At 40.3% G+C, this 18,094-nt stretch overlaps 1 long non-coding RNA gene across 1 annotated transcript in view; it reads right to left on the reverse strand.

Annotated features, from left to right (window-relative positions):
• Positions 1 to 5,351: 5,351 nt before the first annotated feature.
• Positions 5,352 to 18,094, reverse strand: part of LOC148399398 (uncharacterized) — a 68,293-nt gene continuing 55,550 nt past the window's right edge. Inside the window, exon 4 of the long non-coding RNA XR_015858239.1 lies at positions 5,352 to 10,009. This is a non-coding gene — a long non-coding RNA (uncharacterized LOC148399398). The remainder of the gene's footprint in view (positions 10,010 to 18,094) is intronic.

Here is an 18,094-nt window from a genome sequence, read left to right on the forward strand (position 1 = left end):
AATAAGAACTTGTGATTATTTATTGAATTGAAGAGCGTTTCAAGAGTTGGCGGGATGGGTTAGTTAAAACATTGCCTGTATACGTACATAAGAAAAGTTTTTGATGTCGGCAAAACTATTTTTTTTCTTCCTTTGATTTCAAATGGGGTCGTTTGTTTCACAAATCAGAACGAATTGGAAGCGTCTCAGAGTTTCGTGGTACACTGCAAACTGAACGAATAATGATAATAATAATAAAAATAATAATAATAAAAATACATTAGAATGCATTACTATTACAATGAGATTACATGCCATGATATCAGAGGCAGGAGAGAAGCCCCCCCAAAAAAATGCTGCAACCGGTTTATAGTTTTTGAACTGCATGCTGTCAAAAGTCTGTTTTCAGTAATCAGACTATGATCAAACAGAATATAATAATTTTGTAGTTCCAGTGTGTACACGACCGGTGTGTGCTCAGTTACACTGTGATGATTGGTTGTGGATGAGAGCTCAGGTTGGCACTGAAACATTTCCGCAGAAGGCTGTAAAGCAGTAGGCCTGCAGTGCCGGCAGCATCTGCCCCTCTGCTGTTGCCAGGACACCCCCCCACACCGATGGATATCCATACATGCACACCAATGTCCTTCTAAATCTGCACATTAAATACATCATGAGTAACCCTTTGCACTAACCTAGTCCTATGTAGGTATTCTTACTGACTTGTTATTGACCTCGGAAAGGCTCTCAGCCTCTCTAATATGAAATGCTGCAGCTCTCCATTTCATTAGACATTTCTCCAAGCGATCACACAGGCTGAGCTGAACCGCTGTATCTCTTCTCAGACCTTGTGCTTTCCCCTTTCCACCTTAACTGCCCTGCGAGAGCCCCACACACTCATTACATTTCTGCCCCTGTCCTCTTGACACATGCACACACAAGCGCACACATGCACACACAATCATTTGGACCACCCACGCTTAAGGTTGTTGTGGCCTGCCCAGGAGATCCTGGCATAACTCAAAACTTGACCTCCTCCAGACAGATGAATAACTCTGTACCTTCGTGAGTGTGTGTGTGTGTGTGCGTGAGAGAGAAAGAGAGAGCGTTTCTGCGATAGTGGACAGAGTGGTACAACATCCAACTCCCTGCCCGAGATTGAAAACTTATTGTGTACAGGTTCAGCATGTGTGGATATATTTCTGGAAGCTGGTTGAACATCAATACACACACAACGTACAATATTATCATAAAAATTGCGTGCTGTTTAACAATGCGGAAAGCAATGAAAAAAAACAACAACACATGATAACAAGCGAGGGAGAACTACAAAAACAGCGAAAATGTTTTGCTTCTAATTGCAACTGCATCCCTGCATTACTGCTTTTAATAATTAATTGATATTATAAATACATGATAAAATGAATAATTCACCTATTTTGCATATATGAACGAACACAAGCGTGCACGCTTGTTTTCCAGGCAAGGTTACTCGTCTTCAAGTTGTGTTCTATTGGAGCCTTCCGGACATGTTATGTTGTGCGGTTATGCCTTTTATAGTCGGCTATATTTGCATCTAGGGAATATGTGTCTGTATTTCTTACTCTGGCTGTCTTTTTCACATACAACATGCACACATATGCATATGCACGCGAACCTATGCACAGACCTCAAGGGAACATCATCATCATTTATCATCATCATCATAGGTTGCAAACAGTAGGCGACATGCAAAGGGGCAAACAAGGTAGTGCCCCACTAAATCCATCCGATGGCGCTGTGGTGAAGATTTTTTTCAACGTCTGTGTGTAATTAATGTGTGTGAGAAATCATCTGCTATAATTCTTGTAGTTCTGGAATTTTTGGAATATTGCTAAACACTAACTTCAACAATATCCATTTCAGGTTACTTTGATGGTGCCTGGAAAATATATTTATCCATAGCAAACCGGAACATGGAAACAGAAACAATATAAATAATATAAAATAAAATGTTTCATGATCGCAAGATAGGTACCATGGTTACTCAAGTAATATGTTTGAGAAGCAAACATCTCAAGACTAAATCGATGCTTTAAAATGACTCTCAGGTCAACTTAATGTTCTCAGAGTACAAAAGGAAAAAACAATTTCCACTTTGGATGCACTTCCTCTGTCTTCTACCGAAGCCTTAGTAACAATGTTGCCATGAGCACCCTGAAACCGCTGCTGGCAACCGAGTTCACATGTAGGACGTTGAAAACATGTCCAAAGGACACAATGTAACACATCAGGCTCTATTTTCATTCTTAGTGCAAGACTAGTGTGAAGAGTGGTCGAAATCTGCGCCAGGTTGTGTTAGACCAAATTAAGGTAGAACATTGACACAATTCTCATTCTGCAGTATTTACCGAGCTGCACATTCACATTCAGTGCCAATTAGCTCTGCCCCCTCGTCAAACATCTTAGCAACTAGTTGACACCAAGATCTGTCATTTATTGACTTGCCATCAAAGCCCCTATCATAAACACATTTTAAACACACACACACATACACACACCCACACTAAACTTCCTGACAGATGCTCATAAGAAGTGAACATAAATTATAGATCACGTACCCACTTAGCGCTTGTGGTGCATGCAGACAGAGTTGCAGGTTAAAATGCTGACACAGTGTTTGAGCGTCTCATCTTGCTTTGGGAAAAGAGACATGGCCGCATTGACACAATTTAACATTAACATCTGTAAGAATTCTTTGCTAACCAATTGACTTGGAGTGAGAATGACAACATTTCTTTCTGTATACACGAATGCATCTGTCAAAAAATAAAAAACAGATGGTTATGCTTATTAGCACAAAACCAGAAAAATAAAATAGAATAAAAACAAACAGGCTGTACCAGGCTCGCTTACTAAAAGCTGCTTTCTAACATCATACACACAAATCAAACCAAACATATTTTTCTTTTGGTGGGCAACACAATTTTCCAACTGCAACATGCATCATTATCTACATACACAATGTGTTTGCATCAAAACTGCTGACGCTACAAAGTTTTTGCATTGACCTTCGTTCTAATTATAGAAGACGTGTGAACATGTTGGACTGGTCTTTGTATGTGTCCTGACTGCTAACCTCCATCTTCCCTGGAGAGTTTAAATAGCGGCTTGAGCATAGGGCCATCCATCCAGCACTACAGCATAATGCATAGTATGCACGTTTATGTCCTTATCCCTGCATGTATGCACACCTGCCTTTTGAAGCCTCATTGAAGTTATTCTCACATGTACCCCCCCCCAACCCCCTCAGGGTGTTGTTTTTATCCATTTGAATGTTAAGGAGATAGGAAAGGAGAGCCTGTACGAGATTTAAAATAAACATGTAGACAGTTGTGGGAGTGAGTTTGGACTCCAGGGAGTCATTAGGTGAAAGAGGTGAGGAAGAAAAAGCGTGATGCACACAAAGTGAGTTTAGAGGGGTGAGGGGAAAAGGGAAATGCAGTGCTGGGAGACATAAGAAAGTGACTCAGGTGTTCAGCGAGAGCTATGGTTGGGGGAAAAAAATATATATAAATGTTCTTTCACTGTGTCTAAGGGGAGAGGTGTCAGACAATGCTCTAAAATGTTCTCACACAAAGCTGGCCTAGAAACCTGCAAAGAGATAAAGAAGTACGTAAGAGGCAATAATTGGACAAATGGGGATACAGTTCGTCATTTCGGTAGATTTTCTTTAAAGCTTTGGCATGCATCGTCTGATTCTGTCATAGAATGTTAACAGGGCTTTGATTTCACACACTGCAATGATGTATCATTAATGATCAAAAAGAAAATAAAAACAACAATGATTTCAGGGTATAAACTTGTGCCTGCAGATTTTCTGAAATTATTCTCTTGGCTGTTTTACTTCTAAGCAAAACCCTTTTCAAATCTACTCAAGGACAAGGGAAGTAAGAAAAATAAAAATAAATTCCGGTGCTTCAAACAGTACACCGTAAATCAGGAGGAGGGAAGGATGTAGCATGTATGTAGGGTGTGTACATAAATTGTACAACAGATGCTGCTGTTCAATACACAAGGTCAAACTCAAACTGTTTTAATATCATTTTTCAAGCTTTTCCGATACTTTACAACTGAAGCATTTATGAAGGTTATTTATGACACCATTAAAGAAATACTGTACATAGATTGTGTTATGCCATGTAGCAGGAGTATAAATTAGGGAAAGCCACTTTATATTTGATCAAACTGAGTCAGAATAAAATGAATGAATTTGAATTCTTTCAAAAAAAAATTCATCTATCATTTCATAATGTGAAGCATACGTCATATGAGCAATTTTAAAGCGGTTTGAGTTGGCCTAAAATATACTGCATACACAATATTTTTTACTTTCTATGTTACATCTCAATTTGTAATGATAGGCAGCTACGTGAGTCAAAATGTTGCCCCAAATCTCAAACTGCCATCGAGTACTGCACGGATACTTTGAATAAATAACAGTGACTACTAGCCGAATAAAATTAAACAGAAACATGCAGCACAAAGAAGTCAGTTATGCTTAATTGTATTTGCTGGCCTTCAGTATAGATAGATATGTACAGCTAGGAATTTTATGCACATCCATATATTGGCAGCATTAATTAGAGCTACTGTTTAATCAAAATCTGTCAAGATGACTCATGATAAGATTGTTCTCTCCCTGCTCCAATGTCTCAGAGATGTCAGTTCTCCACTTGAGAGTTGTGATAAAAAAGATGACTCAGCAGACAAACAGCAGAGACCTTTCACACCGAATTCTGTCCACCTCAACAATAAATGATGCCTGGCGCAGAGAAGTGGGACATTTGCGATTGCTGTAGTCAAAAGTTTCAAAATTTGTGATCAAGTTGTCTTCGTCATAGCAACAGAACAGACCTCAGCCAAGAATTGTGTCTGATGGCCAGTCCTGGATGTGAAACGTATGATGATAGGTGAGCGTTCCGTGTGAATGCCAAGACAATTTAGAATTTGAAGTACACTTTCGTTTGAAATTATTCCTTGTCAACAAGGTTGGTCGTAAACCGAGTTGCCACTGTACATATTGAACATTTAACAGTCTTTAAATTGATTTGAAAACTGAGTGACTGTGTAGCCAAAGCTGTTTCGGAGATTCTGGATATGGAAGAAAGAAAGAAAGAAAGACAGGAAGGAAGGAAGGAAGGAAGGAAGGAAGGAAGGAAGGAAGGAAGGAAGGAAGGAAGGAAGGAAGGAAGGCAGGGGGGAAGGAAGGAAGGAAGGCAGGAGGGAAGGAAGGAAGGAAGGCAGGAGGGAAGGAAGGAAGGAAGGAAGGAAGGAAGGAAGGAAGGAAGGAAGGAAGGAAGGAAGGAAGGAAGGAAGGAAGGAAGGAAGGAAGGAAGGAGATGGATGGATGGATGGATGGATGGATGGATGGATGGATGGATGGATGGATGGATGGATGGATGGATGGATGGATGGATGGATGCATAGATGGATAGATGGATAGATAGATGCTTTATTGATCCCGGGGGGAAATTCAGGTGATATATATATAGACACAATCCACAAATCTTGAGAAAGAGATTGAGAGAGGGCTGACAAGTCATGGAGAAAAAGTGAGGTGGAGAGAGAGAGAGAGAATCAGGCCATTCATTCATGCCTCTGGAGACGGACGCACTGTGAATGCAAGATTCCAAACGCCAACTCCATTTTGTCCCAATGCAACCCTGTCAGTTTTTTGCTTTAGTTAGAGTGTTAGCCTAGCCAGTGCTTGGGACATCCAGAATATGTTAACATTATGGGGTGTCACAGTTTCAAATTGCAGTGCATGACCTCCAACTTCGCACATTAGCACATTTTAGTTGAAATATGTTTGGGGGGGAGCATAAACATGGTAAAAGTGTCTATGTTTACAATAAATGTGTCAGCTAATGAGTTTTTCGAATGATTAATAATGCAGACACACATGCATATACATGCAGCAGGATACACAAACAGCATGCCGGAGGAAATTTGCTGGAGCCGTGTCAAAGCCCCACACAATCTCTCATTTCTGGTTCTGGGATTTTTCCTTAACCCTGGCAGATAATTGGTCTCTAGTGATAGCAGACGGCTTAAAGCTAAAACATTAAACCTTCACAAGACTTCACACCAATAATGCAGAATGCAGAAATGAGGCAACGCATATGGCAATAATTTGTGTTATCTCAACAAACATGACAGCTGCTAAGAGAAATATTGAAAAACCCGAGTTCACTCTGGCACCTTCCTGGGATTAGGAGCACTACAAACATTGTCTTGGTCGTTTTCAGACAGACAATCATGTTCTCACTTTACCCCCCTCCTTTCAACCCCTCTCCATTTTTTTTTTGCTTTGCTGTTTTATATCTTACAAGCAGCATCATATCCCAAAGGGTTTTTTTGGACCAGCCTCTCTGCGTGAACACGTCTCTGTATGACCTTGTCAGCAGTGTTCCCTTTTAATCATCTTGAGGAAATCTCTGACTTTCCTTTAAAAATTGAACATGAAAGGTAACCTTCTCTATTTTTACTTGCTGCACCTCTACAGAGAATCTGGGAATTATCTGTTTCCCTCTACCTGGGATCTGTGCGAGGCACATGAATAGGCTGGAGAGGGAGGGAGAATAAGGAGGATGGGACAAAAGCTGGAGTGAGTGGGTAGATGGAAAAAAAAAGAGTGACAGCTAGAGCGAGAGAGAGGCAGAAGAAAGAAAAACGAGAGATACGGAGCAATGTACGAAAAGGGGTTGCCGGTATGGTATAAAAGCAAGACAAATATCTTGTGTTATGCTGAGCGCTGTGGCACTGATGTGCAAAATAAGATGCCCTTTTCGTTTAGCAAAACAGGCAGACGCGCTTTAATGAGGATGCGGTTCACAGAAGACTTTGGGGGGAAGCAGACTAACCCGGAATTTAGACAACACTTTAATGACAGCGCGTCCCAGAGCTGGCGAATGATTGAGTGCTCGACAACAGAGCTGCAGAAGCAGCTTGCGTGGTGGGCTGGACTCACCTCTAACTTTATGATGGCTGCACGTAAGGAACAAAAAAAAAACATCTGCTCAGGGCATTAAAAGCTTATTAGATGGATCAAAAGTTGCACTCCATCACCTTTGAGAGTACTTTTTGTCTGAAGAAGTTTAGAGACAAAAGTATTAGGACGATTAGGAGACTGCTGAGAGAGTTTATCTCACAAATTTCTCATGTTCTTCCACATCAAACTGATGTGAACGTCATTTGGGATATTGTTTCCCAGAATGTTCACACTATAATTGAAGCATTAAATGGTCTAAAATGTCTTGTAGAGATGAACAATTCAAGATTTCATGGTGATATAAAGGCAGAGAAGAAAAACCTTGATTGATAATTTAATCAAGTGGGTGAATACAGTCATAAATTAGAAACCCTAAAAAAATTCATTCTAAAAGAGGTCATCTTCAATAGAGGAACTTTTTCTCTTTATTACTTTGCAGAGCCGTTGGCTAGCAAATGTAAAGCTGAAAGAAATCACCTGCTACGTATAATAATGACATGCGCAAGTTGGCAGGTTTATTGTTGACGCTGTCTCATTAAAGATTTTGATTGGCTTGAGTTGAAAGGAGGGCTTTATTAACAAAAGAGAAATCAAATTCTCTCACAGATTATGTTCTGATATTTAGTGTAGTGTTGAATTAATACCTTTCTTAGCTGCACTCAATTTGCTTCCTATTGTCCAATCCAGCAATTAATGAACAAAGGTTAAAAGTGACATTTTTCAGTAAATTATTTTTTTAATCATCTTTGGTGGTCAGAAAAGTGGTTTAAAACTCTAACTCAAAGACTCAAGTCTTGCGTTGTACCCAATATCATTAGCTCCAATTGTGACTCATAACACCCCTCCCCATCTCAAAGGTTTTTGAGTGTATGAAAAACAGCTCAAGATGTCACGTTGTGCCTCTAAGGTGTTCTTTCTTGCTCTCTGTCAGAAGCGAGGTCAGCCGGCTAAGTGAGCCCGAGGCGAGAGACCTCACGTTTGGCCGGACTGAAATATTTAAAGGCGCTGTTCAACGTTTGGCCAAACCCAGTGGGTCTTTTCCATCAGAGACCAATTACAACTACCGCTGGGCCACGGATGAAAGGTTCCATAAAACGGAGAACGCACAATAGCACATATTGTATAGACACATGAGCATGAAGCTCCACACATACATTTTCTCTCGCTTTCCTTTTATGTCTAATGTCCTGTCTCACTAGGGCTGGCTATGTGTCAGTTAATCCTTATTTTTCTGTCTTTTCAAACACACAATAATCCTTCTGTCTTTTAATGCTCAACCAAATCCCAGCGGCTTCACAGTAACGCTCTCAGACACCGGCAAACCACATGTTCCACGATCAAACCGTATTTGCCAAACGAGAATCTTTCATGATTGCAGAGTTAAGCAATGACAGTAAGAGGTGGGCAGGAACATGAAAAAAGGCAGACGGGAAAAATAATAAGTGAGGCAGCAACCACAAAGGTAGGCGATATAATAATAGATGATATATAGAATGAATTTAAAATACATTTCTATTCCTCACCAACTTGCAAAGTGGATTTTTTATAACAATAATATAATGATATAAAGAATGAATTTAAAATACGTTTCTATTCCTCACTAACTTGCAAAGTGGATAACACACAATTTAAAATTCAACAAATTCTTTCTTGTAAACATACATGCACACATTGAATCCTAGATATAAAGCACAAAAGAACACAAACAATTACCAAACATGGAGTTGCAGTGCAAATCCAGCCACAGCATAAAATTTTCCACAGAATGGTGAATTACTACCTGAGCACATGAACACCTCATTGTGGCATGCATGCTCATAGAGCATAAATCATTCATAATCACAGTTATAAGGGGAGAAGAAAGGGTTATAGGAAGGTGGAATAAATTGCCCCTCTTGCCCCTTTGCTCAGTCACAGTGATGCGAACTGACAGGTCACCATATAAGGAGCAATTACCCTGAGTCATTTGGGCCATGATAAAATACAGACACACACCTCAATGGACACACACAAGGAGGTAAACAAACAGCCACTGCATGCGACAACACACACGCACATATTGACATACATTATATGCCACATATGCACCACGCTTACTTTGATGTATTCATTTTTGATTTCCTGGCCTTGGTATCACCCCACATCTCACTTTTTCCAATGCCCCGGGGAGAAAAGGCTCTTAAGATAACATAGCAAGCGACACATGTTGAATTGCGCCTGCTGCCGAGACATACGCGGCTAAACAGAGGCAAGAACAAGAGAGTGCTGTTCAAACAAAGGCAAACGACAAACCTCCAGGCTGCCACTGGATTGGGACGGTTAGCACTTTCTATGTTTACATTGTACTTTGCTCGTAATGAACATCCTTTATCTGGAAAATACGCTTCATGGTGGGATTTAAATCAGACCTCAATCTGTCTCATATCAGCAACAAATACACGAAAACATCATTTAATTATTCATCCCACCTCCATTTCACAGTCAGGGGTTTCGCTTTTTTCAACAAGCATATCCATTTCAAATGAGAGAGTGTCTGAGTATTTTGGAAAATCCTTTGCATGTTCATTTTGTCGTAATTTTACTTTATGATTAACACCCAGTGTAACAGATGGAGACGAAAACTAGAGATGAACCAAATGCACATTTTCAAATTTCTTTCTAAAGTGGTGATCTGTTGTGAGTGGGTTGTCGACAGCTAGTCTCAAATTATTGCACACCCCGATCCTTATTCAGCTCAGAGTTCTGCTCTCTTTACAGATGGTTACAGAATTTGTGGGGAGATGAGAAGCTAGACCTCTGGGCCAAAGGTCATCCAACTGTTCTCAGTGTCACGCCACCCATGGCGACAAAGGTGGAGTACAAAATGTTTTCAGGATGCGAGATGATGGTTCCAACTGACCTTTGTTTGCTTGCAGGTAGAAGAGGCCTCGGAGAGCCAGTGTAATTATTTTAGAGCAGCCTTTGACAGTGCTCTGCGGGCAGCTCGTCTTCCAAAGTCTGATGAAGTGAAAAAGGGGAAAACGAGAACCGTGTGAGAATTGTTGTTTGAAGCAATAATCTGCTTTGAAGGAAGAATATTGAGAGAGTACAGAAGAATTGTGATTGCTAAGAGATGATGTTCAAACTGGATGCTTTTGCGTCACCAATTCGTCATTGTCTGCTGTCTGCATTTTGGCCGTGTCTTATAAGAGAATCAGAACCCCGAGGTCATTTGGGATTGGGATGTTATTAGTTTTTCATACTGAAATAACTGTGGATGGGTTTTCACAGAGGAAAGTATATTAACATGCCGTAGAAGATTGTTGCTGATACAAATTTCACAAATTGATCTAAGGTAGACAGAGCAGTACCGTCAGGATTTCCATCTGTGGCATACTAAAATGTCTGAACTTTTTCCGTAATGTCTTGGTAGCTTTTTTAGGTCTTAGGTGAAAATAGTAATACATCACCGATTAACAAGATTGGTTGAAGTGACATATCTCCAAAATTGAGAAAAAACAAAGTTCCAAAAATCCATTCATATGATCATTTGTTGGTTTGAATCCATTAGAGGGCAATCAGACCAAGAAGAAAAAAATTAACAATTTTGTCTCTTTTGCTTGAAGCCACTAAGGATAAGAGAGAAGAAAGACCTTACGTATGGTTCTTTGAATGAAGCTATGGTCTAAAGTTTTGAGAAAATTGCTGTTTTGACAGCATCTTTGTACGGCAGTGCTTGCAAAAGCATTTTGCTTTTGGCTACCGTTTCTTCAAAGGAGTGAGTGCTCCTGCCCATTTTCCACAAAACTGATTTATTAGACTGCTCACACTGCTCATCTCATTTTTGCAAAGCCACCTAACTTGATTAGAAGGATGTATCCCTGGTTATGGAGCTTTGCAACATTTTGGAACATATTCTCTGGGTGCTATTACCAAAGGTCATCTTACGGATTGTGTGTTTATGAATTGGATTGAGGTGGCTGAATCCATCCGGGTGCTGTCGTACGTTTGGATGCCGGCGAAAGGGAATTTAATGTATTAGAGTCAAGCTGCTTGGCAGTGGAAGAACTTCCTTTTGTTCAGTCTCTGAGGCGGCTTGTAGTTAGTCGTGTTGAAACTCCCTTGTGCAGATTTTGTTGCTTTGGATATTATAACTTATAGCAGGAATTATGTTGTGTATGTGATCATTCTACCACCAAAGGTCATATGCATTGTGAGTATCAATACAAGCTGCAGATATTTTAAAGGCCCTTTCATTTGAGTTAAGAAGAGGAATGTGGTAGGTTGACTTATTTTTCCTAAATTCTGTGGAAACCTCTTCAGGTGGTCTGCATAAAGGACTGCAGTAGACATGAGGGTCACTCACAGAAGGAGATGGAAAGGTCAAATTGAAATCAAGAGGTTACCCTTCCATTTGAAATTGGAACTGAATACAAAGAAATGTTTTCTACCAACCATAATACCAAAGAAAAAAACAAGGACAACAGCAAGTCAAATGTTTCTTTGTGTTGAATCCAAGGCCAGGTACCCAGTGATAAAAAAAAAGCATCACAAGTACACTGGTTAAACCTTGTCATTTCAAAAACAAAAAAGTCAAAGAAGAAGTAACTATGAACATGTTAACAGTTGAACATTGTTAGATTAACTGAGAGGGATCTGTAGAAAAATATTTGCGGAAATTTTTCTTTTTCCACAGTCATCCTTTCTTCCCTCGGGTGTTATGTTTTATCATGCACCGAGGTCTGTCACTGCTGTGCTTCATCAACAGAGCGAGTCCTTTCCTCTTTTGTTGCACCTCCGGTTTTCCTGTATACATGCTCCTCTGTTTGTACTTGCCTTCTTATATGGCATCGCAATAGTGAAATGATCGAAATGATTCAAAACTGCCTCTTGCTTCCGTCCCCATGATAAAGAAGGATGCCACTAAAATGCATGATTTGAATTCCTGCAGAGGATATGAAAAGTGCTTCAGTATATGATATTGGATGGAGACACAATGCCTTAGGGCTCACTTGTGAGACTATCACTGTCTGTACCAAACAAGAAAACATGTCAAACTCACACTAATATAGTCCAAATCACAAAATACGGATAGGTATGTAAAAAAAATGGGGACATTACTTGAAATTGTAAAATGTATAAGTCTCTTATGTATAACTTATGTCTTAAAACCTATTCAAAAACCTTTGAGTGCTAACATAGACCATTGTTTTTATGTAAATTCAAATGTATCAAATATTCCCGGGCTATAAACCGCAACTGAATATAAGTCGCAACAGCTAAAAATAGTGGAATATCTTGTTTTGTTCATATATAAGGTGCACCGGAGTATAATACGCAGGTGTTTTAAATATGAGGGCCCATCCATTTCTATTTAAGTCATTAATGGCCCCTTGAGGGAAACCGTAACTACCATCGGCCCGCAACAAAAAGGAGTTCGACACCCCTGGACTTTAGATGAAGCAATTTTATTTCACCTCGACTTTAAATAACGTATCTCTTGAGTTTGTATATTTGACCACATGGCTAGGCACTCTGAAGTCCATCATTTACACACTAGCACCTTATCATGTAAAAAAGAAAATCATTCAGGAACGTAGGTGTGAACAATTCTACACTTTAAGATGTACCTGTGTGCATGTGTGTGACTGTGTGGTAAATCAGCCAATTCCGCAGTGAAAGTAACTGTCAGCCCTGACTATTGCAGGGATGTGCTGATAGAGAGGTTTTAAAGTAGCAGACTACTGCCTAAGGCCTAGAAGAACCAGGAAAGGAGGAGGGCGTGAGGTGGGGGGGGTGTAAACAGTGGCAAGGGTAGAAAGCAACACAGATAAAGAAAACAGGAATGCGGCAGAAAGTAAACATGAAATAGGGAAGGGATTTCAGAAAGGAAGGAGCCAAGGTCAAGCCGGACGAGCAGAGAAGGTACAGAGCAGAAGATAAAGGTGAGAAAGGAAGGTCAAAGTGAATGAGTGACAATGCGGAGAGCGAGAGTGCGAGAGAGAGGAGAGGGTAGAGGGGGGAGAAAAGATACAGGATGCAAGCCTATAGGGGGTGGAGAGCGAGTCCTTGCATGATAATTTGTTCATTAGGGAAGACCTTGACCAAGAATGTTCTCTCCCTATAAGGTGATCTGATGACTCTCCATCCCTGAACCTCCACCCCAACCCCTCGCGACCCCCGCAAGCCACTCTGCTTAGTTTTCTCTTTTACTCCTCCTCCACGTCACCGGTCTCTCATTACAGAATCACGACTCAGCAATTCTAAGACACTAGGGGCACGGTGAAGGAGGGAGAGAGAGTGGAGAGACTATGACAACATATCATCCATGTGACCTCTTTGTCCACTCCCTCTAACACACACACCTCTCACATGCACATCAAGTATGACATCTCTGCCTGTAATGGTGGACTTGAGTGACTCGTGCTTAATTCAGATAAATACGTCCTTTCAAAGGTAAATGGGAAAGTGAGGGAGGAAAAGTGGTTCTATTAAAGCTATCCCGTTTGGCAAACAAGTGCAAAATCAATCGTGAATACTGTGAGATGCATACATCTGCTGCATACGAAAGAACAGCAAAGATTTTGAAGCTAAAAAACCCCAACAATTTCTCCCCATACTCTGTATAAATGTTTATAGATGACACACAATAGAAGATATGGTACATTCGAGTTCAGTTCAGGGCAGATACTGAATTAATACCGAGGTCAAATCTGAAACGTGCAAAGAAATTCTCGATAGTATGAGATATGATTCACCCGCAATAAGAGTCGGTATGAATTTTATAAGCCAATAATGTTCGGTGAAGCCATCGAATGAGTCGAGCTGCTCACTCCCGAGGCATGAAATAAGCTAGAATACTTTGCTTATTTTCCTCCAGGTAGAGTACTTCATTTCAGCTAGCCATTTAAGTCGTTTGTGCGGCGCACAGGCTATAAAGTAGCAGCATGGAATACTTCATAAATCGCTCCGGACTTGTCGAAATGGTCTTCTTTCTTGATATATAGAAAATAGAGACAAACAACGGACGCTGTTGTCTTCTTTGAGCACTGATGAGACTCGAGAGCTGGGAAAGGGTTGGAGATACAACTTAAGATGAAACAATCCTAACTGAAAATGTTGGACACTAATGGTATTGTTTGTAGCTGGGAAACGGTTGGAGATGCAACCCAAGATGAAACACTGGAACGATATTGTTTGTAATGAGGTAAGAAAGTTAGAAAGTCTCAAACATCGATAGACCTTGGCTCGTCCAATTAATAAGGAATCAGATAGCTGTGAGACAATTGCTTTTGTGTATCTGTTTTTGTCTTTATACTTATTTACCAAAAATGTTGCCCAACTAATCACCCCCCTCCATTTTTTCTCAGAAACTGTTGTAGCTGCAAAGGGGGAGATTAAGTACACACCGGTTCGGTTTCACTTCCATCGATTTCTTCAAGAATGACAAGGACATCTTTGTTGTTTTCATCCATTTTTGTATTATGTTCGGAAAATAAAAGCAGATGGTTCGTATGTATCTCAGCATAGTACTGGCAGCAAATTAAGCTTCACGGCATATGTTGTGTATGACCTTGGCTAGACTTTACATCAACAGGAAAAGTGTGAGATATCAACAAATCAAATGAAGTCAAGAAAGTGTAAATAAAAAAAAAACCAATGATTTGCACACCTTCTGTTCTATTTTTAATTCTATACACTACGAAGGCAAGATGATAAATGTCATATATTTTCTAATTGTGGGTTCTGGGCGAGCTAGTCAGAGTACTCAGGTAAGAATCTTTAAGTTCTACAAATGATACAGTAAAGGCTTTTTTCAGTCACTTTAATGTCCATTAAAGTTGGCCAGCTAATACGTGGTAATTGTAATAAATTAATCAAAGTGGCATTTACATAAAAAAGCCAACTAAAACAATAAAATAATGGCTAAGACAAAGCTAACAATATGAAAAGAGAAGAACTAATTTATTTTGAAATATAAATGCAAAATACCACAAGAAAGGAGAATTTTTTTTTTTAATGTTCCCTATTAAAGGTCTTTACACTTTGTATCAGTGTTGATTTTCACTGTCAACAACTTCTTTTTCTGTAGATGTTTCTTTGGGCAGCAAACCTTTAGTGCAATTTGGCTATTACTGCTGTCAAAGTGTCAATATCTGCATTCTTTGTGAAAGTTTCAAATTGCACAAGCAGCAATGACTTTTAAGTTAACCAGGCTGTGAAGTGGAGGTATTGTCCTTTGTTCCTTGGTCAGGTAAGTGTGGCTGTTTTCACGTCACTGTCAGCTAGAACACCACTTGTGGCTATACTCAGAGGAAGAAAAAGGTATAAAAACACTAAGGCAGATAGATGTGAAGGCTTACATCTGAAAGGCACGACCTGCCACTGGTTTCCAATGAGGGTTGGACTCCACCATGTATCTTGGGGATGGAATGAGAGATCAAGAGGCGGATCGGCAAGGCGTCTGCAGGGATGCGGACTTTGTATGGGTCTGTCGTGGTGAAGAAGGAGCTGAGCCGGAAGGCGAGGCTCTTGATTTACCGTTCGAGCTACATTCCTACCCTCACTAGCTGTGAGTTGTGACTGGAAGAATAAAATCCTGGATACAAGTGGCAGAAATGAGCTTCCTCTGCAGGGGGAGAATCTTGGTCTTCCGAGATGAGCTCTCCGCATTGAGAGGAGCCAGATGAGGTGGCTCGGGCATCTTGTTGCCTCTCTTGCGAGGCGTTAGGGCAAGTCCCACTGGGTGGTGGACAAATGGACGACCAAAGACAAAGTACAAAATTGGAATTGTGACATCTTTCCGATGAGTAGGCACAATAAATGTGCAAGGCACTGAATCCCATAAAACAGGCATACAATTATGCGGGAACAACAGCAAGGAGAAAATAAGAAACAAAGTCGACAGCTTGCAGTATGTGGACCTCTCTGTCCATATTGCATTATACGGCACACAATCACATAACATGACGAGAATTTTAATCATCACAAGCAATCCGAATGGCAAAAACATCGAGCATACTTTGCTCCATTACATCTCATGGGAAATTCTTCCCCACCCTTCTCCCTCAAGCTATAGTGCTAACATTCACAGTTCTGCAGCAAGGTGCCTATCAGTCAGTATGGATCGATATGGCTCATAATAGATTTGTTTGGGTATGTTTCACGCTCTCCTGTCCATACTCATCTTTATTGCACATCCCTCAACTCAAATTTCCCCCCTCGGGCTCAGGTAACATTTATTGGACAAAAACAATGCTTGTATGTTTGCAAGCACCCTCCAGGTTCCAACGATTTTACTCCTTTGTGGCTACGTTAAAAGTTAGGAATGGAACAAGATTGATCAATTTCTTGGTGTGAAATGGCAATAACTTTTAAAAGACTGCACAGAAGTCCCTCAGATGAGCATTTAAATGTCGGCGGTGGAAAAAAAAAAGGATCTTACTACCTTTTATCTTGTTTCTCTGAATGATGATTAACATAAATGTATTTATTTAGATGGATAGATTTCAATGCAGGTTTTAAAAAATGGTTGGATCTAAAAAGAAGGGACTCAACACCAGACCAACCAACCAACCAACCAACCAACCAACCAACCAACCAACCAACCAACCAACCAACCAACCAACCAACCAACCAACCAACCAACCAACCAACCAACCAACCAACCAACCAACCAACCAACCAACCTACGTGTTTTTTCTTTTTGTGTGTGTGTGTATATATATATATATATTAGTACAGTCTAGTATTTTGATTGTAGTCACATTATTTTCAATCGATGTATACATGCTATAAATACAATTCTTTAATGAATATAAAAGTGTTGCACCACATTGATGCCGTTTGGCTGCGTATCCTTGTCTTCATTCAAAATATACACAGAAGAACGGTTTACCCTGCAAAGCCCGAGCAACCCTGTTGGTGGAGGATAAACCTTGAAAATGAAAACAACTTTGAAAGCGGTCAAAAGAAAAGCAGAATAGACGACTTAGATATTTGAATACATGCATTATGCCATACGCCCTTGGGCAGCTTTAGAAAACAACACATACGGTATCCACCCATGTAATCATTGCACACATAGGAAAGATGCATGCACACACATATGTCAGAAAAATAGCATCTTGATATCCGTAATTGGTTTAGTGCATTTGACCTTGGTCACTGTGCATGTGTGTGTGTGTGAGTTCAAGTGTCTATGCAGGTTTCGATCATGCAAGTCTCAGAAATTTCTCATCTGGCTGTGTAAGCATTTTTTTATTCCTTCCGTATTAAAGTTATATGTGATGGATGGAGCTCTAATAGATGGAGCCCCCAGGCTGTGAGTGTGTGTGTTATATGTGTGCGTGTGTGTGTGTGATGACAGAAATACAGATACGGGGTCCAATATGATAGCAGAATCCATGAAATTATGAGAAGCATAATGCATTGTGGGAGATGGAGTCAAGGGCATTGCAAAAGGAATTTAAAACTTGCACGGAATTATGTGATCTTAGAAAACACGAAATCCACCTTAAGCAGACTTAGTATACATTTCAGGAAGCCGAGATAGAAAGTATAAGCATACACGCGCACTTAGCGCACACACACACACTGCTTTCCAAAACACACACGCCTTTGAATGTAGAGTGCTGCGATGACAATTGCCGGAGGCAAGAATCATCCTATCTAATAAAACCCTAAAATGGAGAACAGCGGTGAAAAATGGAGCAAAGTGCTGAAAATGTAATTGAAACACACTGGCGTCGGTACGGTGCGTATGCGTTGACACACAAAACAACACAGTTAACTGTGCACATGCAATGCCACATATGTCAGAATCAGTTAACAGGGCTGCATACAAGGGTGACCCCCTGCGGCCTGAACAACATGAACATGCACACGCAGACGCACAATGTGAACTCTAGACATTGCCAAAAGCACTTTGAAAAGCACAGCCATGCTAAAACATCCATGAAAGCCTTCCTGTTTAATATGTCTGATGAAAAATAGAACATGCTCAGAGTAAGTTCCTTAGTGCGAAATATTAACAACACTAGGAACACGCTTGCAATGAAGTTAAAAAAAAAATCAGGACGATCACAATTTCAGGGGTGTCAA

Source organism: Syngnathus floridae, chromosome 4 (assembly GCF_059516105.1).
Source record: "Syngnathus floridae isolate MCC-2025c chromosome 4, RoL_Sflo_1.0, whole genome shotgun sequence".
NCBI lineage: Eukaryota > Metazoa > Chordata > Actinopteri > Syngnathiformes > Syngnathidae > Syngnathus > Syngnathus floridae.